General features: G+C 44.6%; 2 protein-coding genes across 10 annotated transcripts in view; one reads left to right on the top strand and one right to left on the bottom strand.

Moving 5' to 3' along the window:
* The window catches only part of LOC133385750 (uncharacterized), a 69,645-nt gene that overhangs the window by 4,406 nt on the left and 42,611 nt on the right, over positions 1 to 22,628 (top strand). The window lies entirely within an intron of this gene.
* Positions 1 to 22,628, bottom strand: part of ENOX1 (ecto-NOX disulfide-thiol exchanger 1) — a 611,398-nt gene that overhangs the window by 546,284 nt on the left and 42,486 nt on the right. The gene's annotated exons all lie outside the window — the stretch shown is intronic.

Raw genomic sequence — 22,628 nt, 5'->3', positions numbered from 1 at the left:
TTTCGTATCATCCGCAAACTTCATAAGGCTTCCCTCCACCCTGTCATCTAAGTCATTGATAAAAATGTTGAAGAGTATCGGCCCCAGGACAGAACCCTGTGGCACTCCACTCGAAACCTCCTTCCAGTCCGAAGCAGAGCCACCGACGACCACTCTTTGAGTACGGTTTTCCAACCAGTTGTGAATCCACCTGACAGTATTTCCATGTAGTCCGCATTTGACCAGTTTGCTAATCAAAAGGTTGTGGGGGACTTTGTCAAACGCTTTGCTGAAATCTAGATAGATGACATCTACAGCATTTCCACCATCTACTAAGCTAGTGACCCAATCAAAAAAAGAGATGAGATTAGTTTGACAGGATTTTTTCTTGACAAACCCATGCTGGCTCCTACTAATCACAGCATTGTCATCTAGATAGTTGCCAATGGACTCTTTCATTATCTGTTCTAATATCTTTCCTGGTATTGAAGTCAGACTGACCGGCCTGTAATTCCCCGGATCTTCTTTTTACCCTTTTTAAAGAGCGGGATGACGTTTGCCTGTCTCCAATCCTCCGGCACCTCTCCCGTTCTCCAGGATTTCTCAAAGATGATGGCAAGAGGTTCCGAGAGCACATCAGCAAGTTCCTTCAATACTCTGGGATGCAGTTCATCAGGCCCTGGAGATTTGAACTCATTTAGGTTAACTAGGTATTTCCTGACTATCTCCTTGTCAATCTTGAACTGCAATCCCGACCCCTTCCTGAGATTGCTACCGATGCAAGGTTGCACACTGTTCCCTTTTTGGGAGAAAACGGAGGCAAAAGATGTTTAATTGTACCCTGTAGCACCCAAAGCACAACTGCCAGGAAGCTGAGAGATAGTCACCAATGCTATTCTTTGAAACCAAAACAGGGCCACAAATGCCCATCTCACAGAGCCAGTTCAGGAGGATATTATGGCCAATGGAATTAAAAGCCAATGAGAGATCAAAAGAAAAACAGGATCACACTCCTATCCTTCTCCTGACAAAGGTCATCCATCAGGGCAACCAAGTGCCAAATCAGGACCAGGTATGACTAATGAATGTTGAAATCACCGTCAACACCACACCTGAGACCATCTCAGCCAGAGAAGCTGACAGGCATCAGCAGCAACCCTAGTTTACTGTGTCCTTGGCCCAACACTAGCTGCCGATCCTCACAGCCAGCTCCAAGATAAAGGGATTTCCTGGTGATAGAGGTGGATGTCCTATGGACTATAGCACTCCTCCCAATCCCTGCAGTCTGTGCGGATGTAGCTCGGTGGTCACAGCTGGGTCAGATCACCTCCTCCCAGCTCGCCCACCCAGGTCTCAATAATACACATCAGCTCACCATCATCAAATTCTCAATCAAATCATGGATGAGTGAGGTCTTATTATGTACCAATCTGGCATTAAAACAACAGAACATACTGCTGGTGCATGCATCCAGTGAGCAACTACGAACCTGGCCATGGGAAGGGCGGGCGCAAATCATAAACAGCATCACCTTCAGTAATGACGTATCACCTCCCCATGGCTACATCTCCCCCTACCTATGATAACTGAAATTGGGATGGCATCGCACATGTTCCTCCCTTCCCAAACAGCTCCTCCCAAGCACATAATGTAAATGAGCTTGCAGGCATGTCTTCATTTGAACACTTCAGTCTCACACAGTTTGATGTATGAGCTCAGAAACTCAAGAAGTAGCACTCTCCATGAAGCCAAGGAGACTGGGTAAGTATTTTCTTCTTAAATTAGCCCCTACAGAGAAGAATTCCTCGCTTCATCCCTAAGAGAGTGCCCTATAGGTTTCCACACTTTTCATTCCAACAGGCCACTGCTATAGATTCAACAACCACAAAGAATGTGAGAGTATCCTCCATCCAATATGGGTCAGAAAGCCTACAGCTTCAAAAATGGGGGGGAAATCATTCATTTTTACTACAGTCAAGGCAACCACTCTGCAGTGATCATACCAAGTAACACAATTAGAGTCCTACCTCAGAAAGTTTTGGTGCATCTCTGGATACTGAGAAAAAATTCCAAAACCTGAATGGAGATGCAGAAGTACTCACCAACACAGGCACCAGAGGACAAAACTCAGCATGGTGTGCAACAGAAACAGAATACAATAGAATTAAATCCAAAATCACTAGTAGGAACGCAAATACAAATGCAAAGAAACATTTGGTAAGAAAATCCAGTGATCCTCACATCATCCAGATACTTTCCATATACATACAAATCAGACAAACACAAGCCTAGACACTGGCTTCCCTGGGGCCTCAGATTTCTAAGGATCATATAATGTAGTCTCATTCTACAGCAATTTAAACTTGCCTTTGTGCCACAGAAGATTCTTCCTTGCACTGTTTATTCTGTGTAGGTATAAACAACATCCAAGACTTGGGCATCTAGGAAACAGAAACCAAGTGCACTGTGATGAGATGGGGGATACTTGGCTCAGCAATCTATATGTGAGAAGGATCTTGGAATGGTAGCTGATCACAAGCTGAATATGAGCCAACAGTGTGATGTGGCTGCAAAAAAGGCAAATACTATTTTAGGCTGTATTATCAGAAGTAGAGCTGGTATAGCACAGTGGGGAGGAGAGCCTGGCTGGGAGTCCAGAGTCTGTGAGTTCAAATCCCTGCTTCTGTTTCCTGGGTGTCAAGGGCCAACTAAAGATCACCCCCACAGTGAGTGGCTCAAGGAGCCCAGTTGCCCCCCAGCTGGCAGTTGTGGACAAGGAAGGAGCTGGCTTGTGCAGCTGTGGCAAGCTGAGCAGGCCCTAGCGAGCTGGAGAGGACTAGCCTCAGAGGGAGGCAATGGTAAACCCCCTCTGAATACCGCTTACCATGAAATCCCTATTCATAGGGTAGCTGTAAGTTGGGATCCACTTGAAGGCAGTCCATTTTTATTTTCATCAGAAGTATAGTTTTCAAATCGTGTGAAGTACTACTTCCCCTCTATTCAGCACTGGTTTGGCCTCATCTTGAGTACTGCGTCTAGTTCTGGTCTCCGCACTTCAAGAAGGATGCAGACAAACTGGAATGGGTTCAGAGGAGGGCAATAAGGATGAGGAGGAGATTGGAAACAAAGCCCTATGAGGAAAGATTGAAAGAACTGGGCATGCTTAGCCTTGAGAAGGGAAGACTGAGGGGAGATATGATAGCACAGTTCAAGTACTTGAAAGGCTGTCACACACAAGGAGGGCCAGGATCTCTTCTTGATTGTCCCAGAGTGCAGGACATGGAATAATGGGCTCAAGTTGCAAGGAGCCAGATTTCAACTGAATATCAAGAAAAAATTCCTACGAGCAGTATGACAATGGAACCAATTACATAGGGAGGTGGTGGGCTTATTGGCCCCTTCCAACTCTACTATTCTACAATTCTATGACACTCCAGGTCCTGCTTATACACTCAGAAATGTAACTCAATTTGCTAGAACAGTTTGCAAGACTTCTGCATATACTGTAATGTGTATTGTATTTAGTACAGGCAGTATCGCTGCCCAGTACCATTGTTTTGATGTACCCAGGATAAAACCTACAGATCGGGTGGGGAACCTGTGGACTCCACAGAAGTTGGACTCCAACTCCCATCAGCCCCAGCCAGCATGGCCAATGGTCAGGCATGACAGGAGCTGTAGTCCAGCAACATCTTGAGAATCAAAAAGGAAACTCTTTTGGGGGGCTGATTTTTCAGCAATAGTTTTGAAAGAGCTAAGAAACTATTAGATTCACAGGATGATCTTTGATTTATTTATTTATTTATTGCACTTGTATACCGCCCCATAGCTGAAGCTCTCTGGGCGGTTTACAGAAATCAAAAACATTAAAACAAATATACAATTAAAAACACATATTTTAAAAACAATTTTAAAATTTAAGACAATATAAAAACAATTTAAAACACATGCTAAAATGCCTGGGAGAAGAGGAAAGTCTTGACCTGGCGCCGAAAAGGTAACAGTGTTGGCGCCAGGCACACCTCGTCAGGGAGATCATTCCATAATTTGGGGGCCACCACTGAGAAGGCCCTCTCCCTCGCTGCCACCCTCCAAGCTTCCCTTGGAGTGGGCACCCGGAGGAGGGCCTTTGATCTTGACCGTAGTGTACGGGTGTGTTGGTATCGGAAGAGGCATTCCATTAGGTATTGTGGTCCCAAGCCGTGTAAGGCTTTATAGGTCAAAACCAGCACTTTGAATTGAGCTCGGAAACATACAGGCAGCCAATGCAAGCGGGCCAGAATCGGTTTTATATGTTCGGACCGTCTGGTCCCTATTACCAATCTGGCCGCTGCATTTTGCACAAGCTGCAGTTTCCGAACCGTCTTCAAAGGCAGCCCCACATAGAGTGCATTGCAGTAATCTAATTTGGAGGTTACCAGAGTGTGGACAACTGAAGCCAGGTTATCCCTGTCCAGATAGGGACGTAGTTGGGCCACCAACCGAAGTTGGTAGAAGGCACTCTGTGCCACCGAGGCTACCTGAGCCTCAAGTGACAGAGATGGTTCTAGGAGAACCCCCAAGCTACGAACCTGCTCCTTCAGGGGGAGTGCAACCCCATCCAGGACAGGTTGGACATCCACCATCTGGCCAGAAGAACCACCCACTAGCAGCATCTCAGTCTGGTCTGGATTGAGCCTCAGTTTATTAGCCCTCATCCAGTCCATTGTCGCAGCCAGGCACCGGTTCAGCACATTGACAGCCTCACCTGAAGAAGATGAAAAGGAGAAATAGAGCTGCGTGTCATCAGCATACTGATGGCAACGCACTCCAAAGCTCCAAATGACTGCACCCAATGGTTTCATGTAGATGTTGAACAGCATGGGGAACAGAACTGACCCCTGAGGAACCCCATACTGGATAGTCCAGGGTGCGGAGCAATGCTCCCCGAGCACCACCTTCTGGAGGCAACCTGCCAAGTAGGAGTGGAGCCACCGCAATGCAGTACCTCCCACTCCCAACTCAGCTAGTCTCCCCAAGATACTATGGTCGATGGTATCGAAAGCCGCTGAGAGATCAAGGAGAATCAACAGAGTCACACTACCCCTGTCTCTCTCCCGACAAAGGTCATCATACAGGGCGACCAAGGCTATTTCTGTGCCAAAACCAGGCCTGAAACCCGACTGAAATGGATCCAGATAATCGGTCTCATCCAAGAGCGTCTGGAGCTGGCCTGCAACCACTCATTCCAGGACCTTGCCCAGGAATGGAACGTTTGCTACCGGCCTATAGTTACTAAGATTTTCTGGGTCCAGGGAGGATCTCTTCGGAGTGGTCTCACTATTGCCTCTTTCAGGCAGCCAGGGACCACCCCCTCTCGCAGAGAGGCATTAATCACTTCCCTGGCCCAGCCAGCTGTTCCATCCCTGCTAGCTTTTATTAGCCAAGAAGGGCAAGGATCCAGCACAGAAGTGGTTGCACGAACCCGTCCAAGCACCTTGTCAATGTCCTCAAGCTGCACCAACTGAAACTCATCCAAGAAATCGGGACAAGGCTGTGCTCTGGATACCTCGCTTGATTCACCTGCTATAACACTGGAGTCTAAGTCCTGGCGGATGCTAAAGATTTTATCCTGGAAGTGCCTAGCAAATTCATTACAGATGGTTCTACCATGTCCCTGGGGCCAGAGTGTAATAGCCCCCGGACAATTCTGAAGAGCTTTGCTGGGCAGCAGATTGATGATTTGATAGTGGCAGCAAAATATTGTTTTTATGCTGCCCTCACTGTCCCTAAATACAGCTTACCATAGGCACTTACCAGTGTATAATTGCATGCACCAGGAGTTCGCCTCCATCGGCACTCAAGCCGTCTCCTATGTTGTTTCATCGCTTTCAGCTCTGGGGTATACCATAGAGCCGTACGAGCTCAGGAGAGTGCGCTCAGGAGCAATCGTGTCAACTGCCCGGGTCATTTCTGTATTCCACAGTTCAACCAGAGTTTTGACAGGAGTGCCACCCCTAACAGACGGAAAACTCCCCAGAGCCCTTTGGAAACCATCCAGATCCATTGGTCTCTGGGGGCGGACCAGCTTAATAGGTCTCCCACCCTTGCAGAGGGGAAAAGCCACTGTAAGTCTAAACTTCAGCAAGCAGTGATCTGTCCATGACAGAGGGACTGATGTAAGGCCCCCCACATTCAGATCACCAACTCTATGTCCAGATGCAAAAACCAAATCTAGAGTATGCCCTGCTACATGTGTTGGGCCAATGGCATATTGGGACACTCCCATGGTTGTCATGGAGACCATGAAATCCTGAGCCACCCCGGATAAGGTGGCCTCGGCATGGATGTTGACATCCCCCAGAACCAGCAGTCTGGGGGATCTCAACAGTACACCTGAGACCACCTCCGTCAGCTCAGCTAGGGAGTTTGTTGGGCAGCGGGGTGGGCGGTACACCAACAGAATCCCCAATCTGTCCCGCTGACCCATCATAAGGTGCAAACACTCCAGACCAGTAGTCACATGGACAGGGTGCTTGCAGAGGGAGATGGAGCTCCTATAGACCACAGCAACCACCCCTCCCCGACCCTCAGGTCTACGCTGATGCTGGACCAGGTACCCTGGTGGACATAGCTGGGACAGACTGACTCCCCCATGCTCACCCACCCAGGTCTCGGTTATACATGCCAGATCGGCTGCCTCATCCACAATTAAATCGTGAATGAGGGAGATCTTATTATGCACCGATCTGGCATTTAGCAGCAGCATCCGGAGGCCTGAGAGCTGGCTGATAGGGCAACCAACAAACCTGCGGGTGTCGGGAGGACCGGAACAAGGCACAGCCATTAACTGCCTGGGCCACGTTCCCCTTACCTGGCAAGTCCTCCTCACAACGCCATATCCCCCTCGACCCATCACTACACTAACTGGGGCTAAGATCACTCATTTGACTAGTACAGGAAGCATTATCCAACTCTAATGTGCTTCATTTGCCCTTAATAGCTACAACAATGGTGGGAAAACTCTGGCCTATGAGTTTTGTGTGTGTATTAGGGAGCCCCTGTGTATGCCCAGGAAGTGTGCATGCATGCACATGTGCCATGTGTGCATTTGAGGGTGCCTGTGTTTGTGTGTGTATCTTTGGGAGTACCTGGGATGGAGGGCTGAGAGTCCCTGTGTGTGTGTGTGTGTGTGTGTGTGTGTGTGTGTGTGTGTGTGTGTGTGTGTGTGTGTGTAACCCCTTGCGTTCAGTAAGTTTTGCCTGGCAAGAAATTAGGAATCAGGCATCCTCACAAAAATTCAACAGCAACACCATCACAAATATTTATCTACACACCAGGACTGCTAAGAGCTACTACAACTAAGCCTGAATTACCTGTTTCAGCTGCTGAGCCTAGCTTGTTATACAAGACCATGGCATCCAAGTGCAAGCAGTAACATTTATGCTGAAATTCAGTGGAAGATAACAGCCGATTTAAAAGGCGATTGTGTTACTCTAGTTAAAAAGTGTCTTTAGAAGATTATTTTCAATTACAGAGATAAGATCATAACTTTTTTCAGGAGGGGAAAAATGGAAGTGGTGTTGTTTACCAAACTTATTTGAAGGACAGCTCTATTTTTACCAAATGCAACTCGACTTCCCCCTACCTTTCATGTCAACTTTCAGTTCTATTCAGGTTTTACTGATAAAAGAAAAACATTTCTTCTGAATACAGCAGAATGTCTAAATTTTTAAAAATGCATTTATGCCTATTTTTAAAAGTAATAATACCATAACATTATATTATTTCACACATTGCACAACTAGTACCCCACTATTTTTTTCCTCCAGCACAAGAATACTAAGATATTATACACAGTAGATGAAAATGTATATTAAGACTGATAGTTTGCATTCACCTACAGCAAGATTAGGGATTCTGTTGTTTTACTGCCCACTTCATTGCCCAACAGTCTTCCCTGCCTGAGCTGAAAAAGGTGATCTCGCATGTGATGTTGAGAACCCCCAGGCTGTTGGTGCTGGGGGACTTCAACATTCATGCCAAGGCCACTAAGTCTGGGGCAGCTCAGGACTTCATGGCCACCACGACAACCATGGGGCTGTCCCAAGATATCATCAACCCGACACATGTTATAGGCTTCGCTCTGGGCCTCATCTTCTCAACTGGACAGGATGAGGGTAATCTGAGAATGGGGGATTTTAACATCAGTCATCATCTCACCTCCTGCTGAGATTTAGACTTTCAGTGGCTTTCCCCCACTGTAGAGGCAAGGGGCCTATTAGAATGGTCCATCCTTGGAGACTGACTGATTCAATCAGTTTTCAGATGACTCTGGAGGATTTCCCAGCTGATATGGCTGGCACCCTGTTGAACCCTGGTTGATCTGTGGGATACACGGATTACCTTGGCCATTGGCTTGATCACCCCTGAATACCTTCTTCTTCTTGATAGAGTCTGACTGGCTCCTTGAAATACACCAGAGCTGCGGGTAATAAAACAAACTGACAGATGGCTTGAACGCAAGTGGAGAAAAACTCCAGATGAATGCAACTCTACTCAGTGGAAGTGAAAGCAGTAAAGAAGTACTTTGCTATTTCCGTTGCATCCTCACTATGCAATCTGGTGGAGCTTTCTTAGGTAGTACGGGGCCTGTTACATTCTGACCCACAGGACAGGTACAGCCAACATTTGCCCCCTATGTCTGCAAAGCAATTTGAGGATCAAATCACTTGCATCCACCAGGACTTCAACTCTGCTTTTAGCGCAGGTGAATCTCAAGAGATACTTAGAGTGCAATCTAATCCTGTTTTGTTGGATGAATTTCAGTTGGTACAGCTCAAAGACATGGGCAAGATACCTGGATCAGTGTGGGTGACTGTGCTCTGGACCCTCTCCCCTTGGCTGGGCCAGGGAGGCAATTAATGCCTCTTTATGAGAGGGAGTGGTCCTCGCGTGCCTAAAGGCAGCACAGGCAAGGCCACGCCTTAAGAATTTCTCCCTGGATCCAGAAAATATGAACAACTATTCCCCAGTTGCCAATATCACCTTTCTAAACAAAGTTCTTGAGCGGGTGGCCACTAACCAACTCTAGGGTCTCTTCATGAGATTGATTTTCTAGATCCATTTCAATCAGGGTTCAGGTATGGTTTTGGCACAAAAACTGCCTTGGTCACCCTGTACGATGACCTCTGTCAGGAGACAGACAGGGGAAGTGCGAGTTTTTAAATTTTTCTTGCTCTCTCAGTGGTCTCAATACCATCAGCCATGATATTCTCCTGGAGCAGCTATCTGAGTTGGGACAGGATGGTAGTGCCTTGCAGTGGTTCTAGTCTTATTTGGATGGCCATAACCAAAGAGTGGTGCATGGGGGATTCTGTTCAACCCCATTGATCCTTCAATATGGGGTTCCACAGGGGTTGATCTTACTCCTGCTGTTAAATATCTATATGAAGCCACTGAGTGGTGATATCTGGAGATCCGCATTAGCAGGTGTGGAGGTGGATGTGCTGGATCAGTATCTGGCTTCAGTGATGGACTGGATGACAGCCAATGAACTGACACTCAATCCAGATAAGACTGAGGCATTGTTAGTGGGTGGCTCCCCAGAATGAATGGGTGAGGCTCAACCAGCTCCGAAAGGTGTTTCCCCCCCCCAAGGGTAAGTGCACAGCTTGGGGATACTTCTGGATCCACTTCTGTCACTGGAAGCACAAGTGGTTTCATTGGAATGGAGTATCTTCCATCAGCTTGGGCTAGTGGCACAGCTGCAACCCTATCTGGCCTTGGATAGCCTTGCTTCAATGGTCTATGCTCTGGTAAACTCCAGGTTAGATTACTTCAATATGTGGGGGTTATATTAGGGGCTGCCTTTGAAGACTGTTCAGAAACTACAGCTACTTCAGAATTCATCAGTCAGATTATTGACCGGAACCAGAAGGTCTGAACATATTACGCTAATTCTGACCCAACTGCACTGGCTACTAATTAGTTTCCAGGCTCAATTCAAACTACTGGCTTTGACCTATAAAGACTTATGCAGCTCTGGAGTGCAATACCTCAAGGACTGCCTTTCTCCACATGAATGAGCCCAGACTGCAGCCTTCATCAGAGGCCCTTCTCCAGGTGCCCACCTGAGGTAAGTGTGGAGGGGTGCCATACGAGAATGGGCCTTGTGAGTGGTGGCCACCCGTCTCTGGAATGCTCTCGCCAGAGAGACATGCTAACACTGTCCTTGTCAGTCTTTACATGCCAGGATAAGATCTTTTTGTTTACCCACACCTCTGGTAATTAGGTTGCCTCCTATGATAGTGCTCATCTTTTAGTGGGATGGGTAGGATTTTGTCCTTATTAATATATTATTATGTGTTTTGCATTTTATGTGCTTTGCATTGTTTATTTTTTGAAAATTTTCTGGTTTCAGATTGCTTTTATGTGTTGTATTTTATCTTGTCAAATTGCTTTTTGAGACTTTTTCTTTGTATAAAGCAACTGATGAATAAAACAATAACAATAAGTGGGCAGGTTGTAAAAAATGAGGTGCTGGTACTCCTACCTTGACAAAAGTGCAGTGGGTGCCACCACAGAACTGGCCTGAGCAGCCAAAAAAGCGGTGCCAGCACTCTGTATCAGTGAGAACCGTCACCAAAAATAGCCATATTAATAATAAGCAATTACCTCCAGAAAAGAACTCAGCTAGCAGGCACACATATATGTTCTGGGCAGAACACAGCAACTGAAGAAGATAAGACAAATTGGAACTTTTCTGTTATTACTTCATTGAAGGAAGCCCAGCTTAAAATTCTGCTGAGATGGTATATGATTCCCCAGTGACCAGGATATATAGAATTAATATGTTCTGTATGCTGACAGTGTGGCAGAATGGACACAGACTTTTATTAATTTGTGGCATTTAAAGCATCTGTCAGGAATTGCTCAAACATTCAAAGTTATTGCACACAAGTGTCTCAAACAAATAACCATACACACACACACACACACACTAGCAGATATATGTGATATGATAGGAATAAGATTATAATTTGATGCCTTAAATTTGCTGTTCAATCTTATAGAAAAATGTACACAAACATTTTAAACAATATGTGGTAAACAAAGAGAGTGAGATTCTAATTTGTTAACCACTTGATTGCAAAAAGGGTTGCCTGATATTGGGGAAATTGTACAATTCCATCAGTTAGAGAATTGCTGTTTATAGCTTTATTTATTTATTTATTTATTTATTTATTTATTTAGGACCATTCCTTTTTTTTCCTTTTTAATATTTTGACTATTTCTTAAAATATAAAAATATCTCTAAGCAGAATACAAAAAAAACCCCAAGTGTTACAAATATACATAATGAACCATTAATACAAATTACTAATAAATGAGATGAAGATAGCATTTCCTTCTCCTTCCCACTCAACACCTCTCAGGCTCCTGGCTCTCACCCAGGACCCCAACATACAACTTACCCACAAAACCTCACAACAAAGAGGGTTCCTGGAACATGCTGCCATAGCCCTTGTCTCTCACTCTCGACTAGCTTTTATGGGCAGGCACCACAGTTATGTCCCATTCAGCTGCTCTCCACACACCCAGGTCCAGGGTACAGCAGGTTTGGTTTAGAAATTGCCCATCTGGAAAAGCCAACAAAGACGGTATATGGAAGAAATGGGACAATTGAGCATTTTTTTTTCTTAATGGCAGTCTTTTGTTTTGTATTAGAACACCAATTTGGGGTTAGGGATATTTCTGTATTTAGAGAATACTAAACAGCAGGATGTATATGTATATATTGTCTATTTTTGTAATAAAACAAAATAAAAAGCTCTTCCTAGATCAAACCAAACATGTCATCTAAATAAGCATCCAGTTTACAACAATGTCAGAAAGAAGCTTCTGGAATGGCCACTAGCAGAGTATGAAGGCAAGAACTAGGACTGGTCATCACCAAAACAGGTAGTGGTGCTGCACATTGAGTTCCTTGTGTTTTAAGAGCTGAAGAATTTAAGAGCTGAAGAAGAAAACTGGTGCAAAAGTGTATCTCTGCGTACATCCAGAATTGAAACACCTCTTTCAGTTCTGAGGGGATTTGGTGACGATCCATGAATGCGCTGTGCTAATCAGAATTTTATTATTAGTCAACACTAATTTTATTGCCAATGATGTTTGATTGATTTTAGGGTAGCTTTGTGTCGCTGATTCCGAATATGGCATCGGTTTTGCTAGATTGGCTCTAATTTTTGAGATAATGGATGCCCCCATTGAAAAACATAACAACTTCAAAAAATTTAATGGTCAGGCATAGCCTACCCACAAATGACATGGAAACTGTCTCAAATCATACAAAAGTAAACACATGAAATACCTAATGGCGTTGTATTCAGTACAATAACATGAAAACAAAGTAAGCTGATTCAGATAATCACAATTAATGCATAGAAAAACGCTGTGTGTACGATTTACTTTTATGTGGGGCATCAGGACAATCACGTTGGAGGCTCCAGCAGTAGTCTGCCATCATGTGTCTGTCCCATCTGCCTTGATACCTTTCCTCCATCACTTTTATATCCTGATGGAACCTCTCCCCTTGTTCCTCACTAAAATCACCAAGATTATCCAGAAATCTGTCTAAGTGGCTATGGAGATAGTGTACCTTTATGCTCATATTAGTACCCAAATGTTTAAAGTTAGCGAGCATGTTTTGCACCAATTCTTCATAATTGTCTGCTTTGTGGTTACCCAAGAAGTTCTTGACAACTGAGACATAACTGCACCAGGCAGAAGCTTCAACATCATTCATAAATTTAGTGAAATTCAAATCACTGATGAGTTTACGAATTTTAGGACCATCAAAGATTCCTGCTTTTAGTTTTTCCATAGTCAGTCCAAGGAACGATCTACAAATGTATTTGAAGCAATCACCATCTTTGTCCAAGGCCTTAACAAATTGCTTCATCAGTCCAAGCTTGATATGGAGTGGTGGGAGAATGATTTTTTCTCTGTCAACCAATGGCTTGTTAATGATGTTCGCTGCACCTACAGTCATGTGTTCCCTTGAAGGCCATGTCACTTTTTTCCAATGATCTCACTTTGCCCTACTATCCCACAAGCAGATGAAACAAGGGTACTTCGTGTATCCACTTTGCTGCCCAAGCAAGAAGTTCACTATCTTTAGATCAACACAAATAGACCACTGGTGCTCATGATAGCAGAGCTTCTGCAAGACCATTTTGATATTTTCATATTCTTCTTTAAGTTTTGTTGAGTGAGCAATTGGAAGAGATGCATAGCGGTTACTATTGTGCAATAAAACACATTTCAAGCTTCTGGTGGAGTTGTCTATAAAAAGCCGCCAATCTTCTGGTCGATATTCCGGTAGTCCCATTTGGAGAAGAAGTCCAGGAATGTTATTGCAGTATACAAGTTCTTCATCTTGGCTGAAGTATGGAAGAAGTCCCTCCTCTCTTGTCCGATAAGCTGTTATGTTAGCTTCCGGCTGTAGACAGTTCTTTTCCATTAGCCTGGATGCTAAAAGTTCAGATGCTTGCTTTGACAGACTGAGGTCTCGTATCAGATCATTGAGTTCCTTTTGGGAGAACTGCTCAGGTGTTGAAAAGCTTTCTTCATATCCACTTCCAGGGCTACCACCTGTGCTACACTCCATGTCCAGCATTTCTTCAACATCTGACAATGGAAGGTCAGGCAGTGAGGTAAACACTGGTATGGGAACATCTTCGCTGTGTGGCACAGGTTGCCTTGCTGAGTCCAAAGCAGGATACTCCCACTTATGTTTCTTGTAGCGATTGAAGCCTTTCACATTCACAACACAAAAATAACAATCATCGTGATGGTTTTGTGGCTCTCTCCACACCATAGGCACACCAAAGTTTAAACGTTTCCTTTCTCCATTTTTCCACTGTCGTAGGCACTCTACACAGGTTTTGCAAACCTTATGGGGAGCCCAAGACTTATCTTGATCTCCAAGCTTCACTCCAAAATAAGCAAGACATGCTTGTCTTACAAAGTCAGTGATGTTTTTTCTTTGTTTTTGCAGAGTGTATTCGCCACCAGGGCCGGCTCCAGGAATGCGGGGGCCCTTGGGCATTAGCCTGCCCCGGGCCCCTCTGCTTCCCTTCCCTAATGCATTCTGCTACATTTGTGGCGAACAGGGCCGGTTCCAAAGGGCGGCCAGGTTGGGCACTGGCCCGAGGGCCCTGCAGCTCTAGAAGCCACTGGGGGGCCCTCCGCTCCCCTTCCGCGATCCCGCGGATCGCAAGACGAACTTCCGAACCACCCGCCATCCCCAGCGCTTCACCTACCTTTCTCTGCTGTTCACGCAGGGTTGCCATCAATAAAGATGGCGGCCGAGGTTTCCGTAAGGGACTGAAGCCTCTGCCACCATCTTGGTTGATGGCAGCAATGCGCGCGCTGCATGCCATCAACCAAGATGGCGGCAAAGGCTTCAGTCCCTTACGGAAACCTCGGCCGCCATCTTTATTGATGGCAACCCTGCGTGAACAGCAGAGAAAGGTAGGTGAAGCGCTGGGGATGGCGGGTGGTTCGGAAGTTCGTCCTGCGATCCGCGGGATCGCGGAAGGGGAGCGGAGGGCCCCCCAGTGGCTCCTAGAGCTGCAGGGCCCTCGGGCCAGTGCCCAACCTGGCCGCCCTTTGGAACCGGCCCTGTTTGCCACAAATGTAGCAGAATGCATTAGGATTGTTTAAGCAGCCTCTTCGTGACGAACTCATATTCCTCTTCAAAAAAAAAAAAGGAACAATATGATATTATATGCAATGGATAAACTTGCAAAACAGTGTTCAAGAGTAAAAAGACAGACCAAACTCTGCTGCATATGTCAGCAGCTACAGGTCGTATTGGGGTACAATCGTCATTTGAGGGGTATCCATTATCTCAAAAACTAGAGCCAATTCGGCAAAACTAATGTCATTTTTGGATTTAGCACCTCCACAATACCCTAAAGTCGTTCAAACATCCTTGGCAGCTAAAAAAATTTTTTTTTTGTTGGGCTATGTAAGCACTCTTTGAGTACGATTCTGTAGCCAACTGTGGATCCACCTGAGAGTTGTTCCATCCAGCCCACATTCAGGTAGCTTGCTAATCAGAATATCATGGGACACTTTGTCAAAAGCTTTGTTTGAGTCGAGATATATTATGTCCACAGCATTCCCACAGTCTACCAGGGAGGTTACCCGATCAAAAAATATGATAAGATTAGTCTGGCAGGATTTGTTCTTGATAAATCCATGTTGGCTTCTAGCAATCACTACATTGTTTTCAAGGTCCTTACAAAGTGACCACTTTATAGTCTGCTCCAGAATTTCCCCAGGGATCGATGTCAGCCTGACTGGTCTGTAATTCCCAGGTTTCTCCTTTTTGAAAAGAGGGACAACATTAGCCCTCCTCCAATCATCTGGTACTTCACCCATCCTCCACAATTTTGCAATTATAATAGACAGCGGTTCCAAGAGTTCTTCAGCCAGTGCCTTCCATATATCAGTATGCAGTTCATCGGGCCCTGCATATTTGAACTCATTCAAAGTGATTAGGTATTCCTTAGCCATTTGTCTATCTATCTCAAGCTGCAATTCTGCCCCTTCCATTTCACATTTCCCAGGATGATCACAGACCCTCTTTTTGGAGAAGACTGAGCCCAAGTAGGAATTGAGCACTTCTGCCTTTTCTTTGTCATCTATTATCATTTTGCCATCCTCACTGAGTAGCCGTACCACCTTTTCTTTTCTCTGAAGAAAGCTTTTTTGTTGCTTTTCACATCCCTCGCTAACCTTAGCTCATTCTCATCTTTTGCCTTCCTGATACCATCCCTGCAATTCCGTGATACCTGCCTGTACTCTTCCTTTGTGGCCTGGCCTTCTTTCCACTTCCTCTATTTGTCCTTTTTTGTTTTCAGGTCATCTCTAAGCTTTCTGTGAAATCACAGTGGCTTCTTCTGCTGTTTTCCCCCTTTTTTCCTTGATAGAATTGTTTGCCATTGTGCCATCTTCTTGAATAAAAGCTCTGCTTAACTTCCATGTGTTTTGGTTCTGGCTAATATCATCCAACTAGAGTGTTACAAATCAACACAGTCAGCCAAATATGCCATAACGTCTGGTTTTGGATAGTGGCGGAGGATTAGAGTGTCCAACGAGGCATAAACTGTAGTTGTGCATACAAAAAGCCATTTTCCAGTGCAACCTTCTGCTTATGAGATTTCAGGCTGAACTATGTTGAAACTAATACAACCAATGGAAAACAATAGCAAACTAAATCGAAAAAAATTAAAGTACCTGGGATTGTTAAGCAGAAAATCATAACTTTATCATAAAATTTTAAAAACTACTTTTTTAAAAGTTCTATCCAAACTAATCAGATACATTATGTCCACATCATTAATTGCTTCAGCATAAATATGTTCATTAGTTAGAACACAGCAAATCTAAATTAACACACGGTCATTTAAAAAGCCAACATGAAATACTAAATGTATTTTATCCCCAGGTTCTTCAACAGCAGCTAGGAAAATACATTGCAGATCTTCAGAAATACAGAAATTTCATCAAACATTGGAGGATCTAAATGGTCATAATTAAGAGTTGTAGACATCTCCCTTTCATTTTTCCTGTATAATAATTTACACTGTCATCTATCATGATAAATGCCTCCCTGAATATGATAAGCTCTGGCTTCTACACAATAAGGCCATTAGCAATATAATGCACAATGGAAGTCTAGTAACTAGAGACAGAGACAGTGGAGACAGGGGACAAGACAGGTAAATAGAGACATGCCCAGAAAGCACATGCAAGATGAACAAGTGAGAGGTTTACTGTTTTCCAAATGCACTTCATGGGGATCGCTTTATGGGGGCCAGCTCTGAAAGCTCCAGCTACTGCAGAATGCAGTGATTAGACTGTTGATAGAGGCAGCCAGTCGACAACATGTGACACCACTGCTAAAACATCTGCTCTAACTGCCCATTTGCTGCTGGGCCAGATTCAAGGTTCTTGTATGCATATGGACAGCCCTGAACAACTTGAGTCCAGGATACCTTAAGGACAAGCCTTTATATCCCACCTCAATTACTGAGATAATCCCAAGGAGTGCTGTTAGTTGTCCTCTGTGTTTCAGAAGCCTGACTGGCTTCAACTAGAAATGGGGCATTTTGTGTTCCTGGCCTCATGTTGTGGAATACTCTTCCAGCAGATATTTGGCAGGCATCCTCACTGCCAAATTCCAGATGTTTGTATTTATACATAGGTCACCAATGAAAATAGCAAAGAAAGCAGTGAAGGAAGTATACTGTTATGAGCATGGGGGTTGGAATAGATGATCCCTGTGGGTCCCCTTTCCAGCCTCTGATTTGGAATCCTGTGCCTTGGGGCTGGCTCGGCTGGCCAGATGAATTTCTTTTGTTAAACAAATAGAGTGGCCAGGTAGGATAATGGGTCTATCAGTTGCCCAGCAACTGGTGAATGGGCCAGGAAGATCTTTTTGTCATTGAACTCCCCCCCTCCTGGCCGCTGGCAGAAGTGTGTGCTTTGACTGTTTTTAGTTGTGTCTAGAGAATGGCTGGGGCTGCAGGCAGGCAGAGACGCTATCCCTCTGCACCATTGCTTCATTTATTTATTTATCATATTTGTATACCGCCCCATAGCCGAAGCTCTCTAGGCAGTTTACAGTACCTAAAAATGCCTCCTGCAACCCAGATAGAAAAGCTGGATATTGGACTGCTGATGCCTTGAACCCCTCCATCCTAACCTCAGGTTGCAATGTGTATAAATAAATAAACCATATTTCATAAAGACACCGCAGTCTCCGCTGACCTTCTTCCCAAAGGAAACCAAACCCTGGATGAGTGCAGGGACCCCCTGAAATCTCACCGCTCGGAGATTGGGAAGGCGCGCAACAATACATACACTGGTTATTACAGCACCAAGCATTAATGCATCATGCAGCCAAACTAATGTGGGCACAGTGTACAAGTAATGTCCAGCAGAGTCAAAGTTTTGGACTTATACACTCTCAAAAATTATTATATTATTGGTTTGAATTTAAAACTAAATCCATTGTTATTGTTGCTAATATTTATGGGGGGAAATAAGTTAAAACAGGGAAATTATTTCATATATCATTTTCACAAGGACAAAAATTATTTATGTAAACTACTGGAGAGTGGTGAAAATGCCAACTATAAAAGAAGAACAAAAATGTATTAAGATGTAACAATGGCTAAATTGACTAATTACATGCTTGTAAAGGAAATGAGGAAAACAGAGGAAAAACTGTACACATGGGCAGCTAGATCCTTTTTATTGAGGTCTGGAATAACAAAAGCCATAGTATAATACATGTAATTAGCATATTCAATATGTTATAAGTTTCAAGTAATTGTGTGCATTTTAAAATAATAAAAATAAAACAAGCCATTACTTGGCCAAAATAGAGATAAAACAAGCCCCAAATGGGGTGCAATCAGAGCAAATCCATTCAACCTCCTATACTAAAAGGTATACTGCCTGCCTCCGAAGCTGCTTTTCCAGAAATGCTGTCCCGTGCAGCCCAAACCTTTCTTCTTCTTAAGAGGAAAGTCTCACTGAACTCTGTGGGGCTTGTTCCCCAATTCTTAGATGTGTATAATATTATAGGTTTATCCTTACTTTTAAGGCATGCTGTGGGGACCCTCAGCTAAGATGAGAGATGTAAATGTAAATGTACTGCCTTCAAGTAGATTCCAACTTATGGCAACCCTATTAACAGGGTTTTCATGAGGCTGAGAGGCAGTAACCGGCCCAAGGTCACCCAGTGAGCTTCATGGCTATGTGGGGATTCGAACCCTGGTCTCCCAGGTCATAGTCCAACACCTTAACCACTGCACCACACTGGCTCTCAAGATGAGAGATACTCCAATGCTAAAGACAGCTGCAACTGTAAAGCAGAGACTATAGATCTGCAGCACAGCACCACACCATCAGTCTCTTGCTCTAAGGAGATAACAGCATCACCGCATCCTATCCACACACATCACATAGACACAAGTGGGATAGGGGGGAAATACCAATGCAGCCTAAATGAAGAGACCTGTCATTAAGTACAGTTATAAAACCATTTTATGGTGTACAGCAATAACAATCCTATCACCTGTCAATGGCCCATTTATGAGGATCAAAAGTGCTCTGTTAAGCAATCTCTATGAAGCAACTTTTAAATGAGTTTTTGATAGCTTTCAAGGGAGGGTGGAGGAATCTCATTAAAATGTCAACTCAGAGCCAAACTATACATGATGCTCAGTTGCATGATTCCTTCCCATTTTTTTGTTTTTTTAAAACATCCACAAGTTTGCAAATCAAGAGCAGGAGAGTGGCAAGAGGAAGGACTGCTTAACTCTTTCCCTTTCTGCCATTTATCTTCCCAAACTTACCACTTGCCCAAGCTGCTTTCCTACCCATGGAAGAAAATTATATCCTTCCTTCCATGGGAGATGGGAAAGAGGCTTGGGGAGAGAAAAAGGTTAAGCAATCCCTGTTTGACAAGGTACCTCACCAAAGACTTCTGAGGAAGCTTAGCAGTCATGGAATAAGAGGAGAGGTCTTCTTGTGGATAAGGAATTGGTTAAGAAGCAGAAAGCAGAGAGTAGGAATAAACGGACAGTTCTCCCAATGGAGGGCTGTAGAAAGTGGAGTCCCTCAAGGATCGGTATTGGGACCTGTACTTTTCAACTTGTTCATTAATGACCTAGAATTAGGAGTGAGCAGTGAAGTGGCCAAGTTTGCTGACAACACTAAATTGTTCAGGGTTGTTAAAACAAAAAGGGATTGTGAAGAGCTCCAAAAAGATCTCTCCAAACTGAGTGAATGGGCGGAAAAATGGCAAATGCAATTCAATATAAACAAGTGTAAAATTATGCATATTGGAGCAAAAAACCTTAATTTCACATATACACTCATGGGGTCTGAACTGGCGGTGACCGACCAGGAGAGAGACCTCGGGGTTGTAGTGGACAGCACGATGAAAATTGTCGACCCAGTGTGCGGCAGCTGTGAAAAAGGCAAATTCCATGCTAGCGATAATTAGGAAAGGTATTGAAAATAAAACAGCCGATATAATGCCGTTGTATAAATCTATGGTGCGGCCGCATTTGGAATACTGTGTACAGTTCTGGTCGCCTCATCTCAAAAAGGATATTATAGAGTTGGAAAAGGTTCAGAAGAGGGCAGCCAGAATGATCAAGGGGATGGAGCGACTCCCTTACGAGGAAAGGTTGCAGCATTTGGGGCTTTTTAGTTTAGAGAAAAGACGGGTCAGAGGAGACATGATAGAAGTGTATAAAATTATGCATGGCATTGAGAAAGTGGATAGAGAAAAGTTCTTCTCCCTCTCTCATAATACTTGAACTCGTGGACATTCAAAGAAGCTGAATGTTGGAAGATTCAGGACAGACAAAAGGAAGTACTTCTTTACTAAGCACATAGTTAACTATGGATTTGCTCCCACAAGATGCAGTAATGGCCACCAGCTTGGATGGCTTTAAAAGAAGATTAGACAAATTCATGGAGGACAGGGCTATCAATGGCTACTAGCCATGATGGCTGTGCTCTGCCACCCTAGTCAGAGGCAGCATGCTTCTGAAAACCAGTTGCCGGAAGCCTCAGGAGGGGAGAGTGTTCTTGCACTCGGGTCCTGCTTGCGGGCTGCCCCCAGGCACCTGGTTGGCCACTGTGAGAACAGGATGCTGGACTAGATGGGCCACTGGCCTGATCCAGCAGGCTCTTCTTATGTTCTTATGTTTAATCCCCTCACTCTGGCTTTGAATGCAACCTCAAAGTTGTGTTACAGCAAATGCTCACATGCACACACCATATGTGTATGTGTGTGGGGGGGTAAGGAAGTAAAATCATGCGATTGAGCCTTATGTGAAGTTTGAAAAATCTAAAGGTCACAGTATTGCATATTTGCATAAATACTGCTTGTATCTGTCTGTTTGCTTAAAAGCTTAAGACTCGCATTTTGAAATAAGCATGGTCAGTGGCCTGTGCATACGCTTGCAAAAGTAAGGATTAACGGTTTGACCTTAGGAAAGACCTTAGGAAAGCAGAGCATAATAAACGATGGGTGTAAAATTAACCAGCTTGTTTTGTAAAGGATATAAAAATCCCTGTTTTGGGGGGCTCAGGGCTCTCTCATGCCTCACCCCTTGTGTGAAGTGTATGGTTTGCCTTTACTGCAGTAAATAAATAAGGAGCCTTGAACTCGATTTTACCCGCGGGAGTGTTATTATTCTCCACCTGAAAGAACTTGTAGCATTTTTGCTAGAACACTTATGTATCATTTGCAGGGCTGGTTCTAAAGGGCGGCCAGGTGGGGCACTGGCCCGATGGCCCCTGGAGCTACAGGGGGCCCCTCAGCCATCCCTCCACTCCCCTTCCATGATCAGCGCCCCCCCACGTCCCCCTACCTACCTGTCTGCTGTCTTTTACCATTGCCCTTAACAAAGATGGTGGCAGCGGTTTCCCTAAGGTAATGAAGCCCCTGCCGCCATCACGTGCCATCAACAAAGATGGTGGCGGAGACGTCATCTCCTTAGGGAAACAGTGGCTGCCATCTTCGTTAAGGGCAATGGTAAAAGACAGCAGATAGGTAGGTGCGAGCGGGGGGGTGCGTGCATGGGCGCACACACACACACATGCCAGGGCCCAGGGCAAGCTGATGCCCAAGGGCCCCAGCATTCCTGGAGTCGGCTCTGGTCATTTGAGCGGCAAACAGCACACACAGCGAGATAATCTCCCACATCTACATGTCAAGTCTGTTGCTTTATAGTTATTCATGGTCGTGTTCTCAAAATCAAATATCTTATTTTGGCTTACACTGACACTCTCATTCCTTTATGCTCCTCTCCAACCCTACAAACCAATCAACAGCAATCTGCAAACTACTATACTCCCTTTGTATCATAAGAACATAAGAGCCTGCGAGGTCAGGCCAGATGCTAGTCAGGCATCCTGTTCTCACAGTGACCAGCCACAGGCCCATGGGAAGCCCGCAAGCAGGACCTAAGTGCAAAAGCACACCCTGCTCCAGTTTCCAGCAACTTGAAATGAGCACCAATTCAAATTGTAACTTATCCTGGATGTCCCTCCCCCTTATATCTTTTATTCCCGCCCCTCTGTTGTTGTTGTTGTTATGTGCCTTCAAGTCGATTACAACTTATGGCAACCCTATGAATCAGTGACCTCCAAGGTCATGAACCACCCTGTTCAGATCTTGTAAGTTCAAGTCTGTGGCTTCCTTTATGGAATCAATCCATCTCTTGTATGGCCTTCCTCTTTTTCTACTCCCTTCTGTTTTTCCCAGCATTATTGTCTTTTCTAGTCAATCATGTCTTCTCATTATGTGTCCAAAGTATGACAACCTCAGTTTCAGCATTTTAGCTTCTAGTGATAGTTCTGGTTTAATTTGTTCTAACACCCGATTATTTGTCTTTTTTGCAGTCCATGGTATGCGCAAAGCTCTCCTCCAACACCACATTTCAAAGGAGTTGATCTTTCTCATATCCGCTTTTTTCACTGTCCAACTTTCACATCCATACATAGAGATTGGCAATACCACGGTCTGAATGATCCTGACTTTAGTGTTCAGTGATACGTCTTTG

This window comes from Rhineura floridana, chromosome 5 (assembly GCF_030035675.1).
Source record: "Rhineura floridana isolate rRhiFlo1 chromosome 5, rRhiFlo1.hap2, whole genome shotgun sequence".
Lineage (NCBI taxonomy): Eukaryota > Metazoa > Chordata > Lepidosauria > Squamata > Rhineuridae > Rhineura > Rhineura floridana.
The sequence above is the reverse complement of the archived record's forward strand: the minus strand, read 5'-3'. Positions and strand labels throughout refer to the sequence as shown.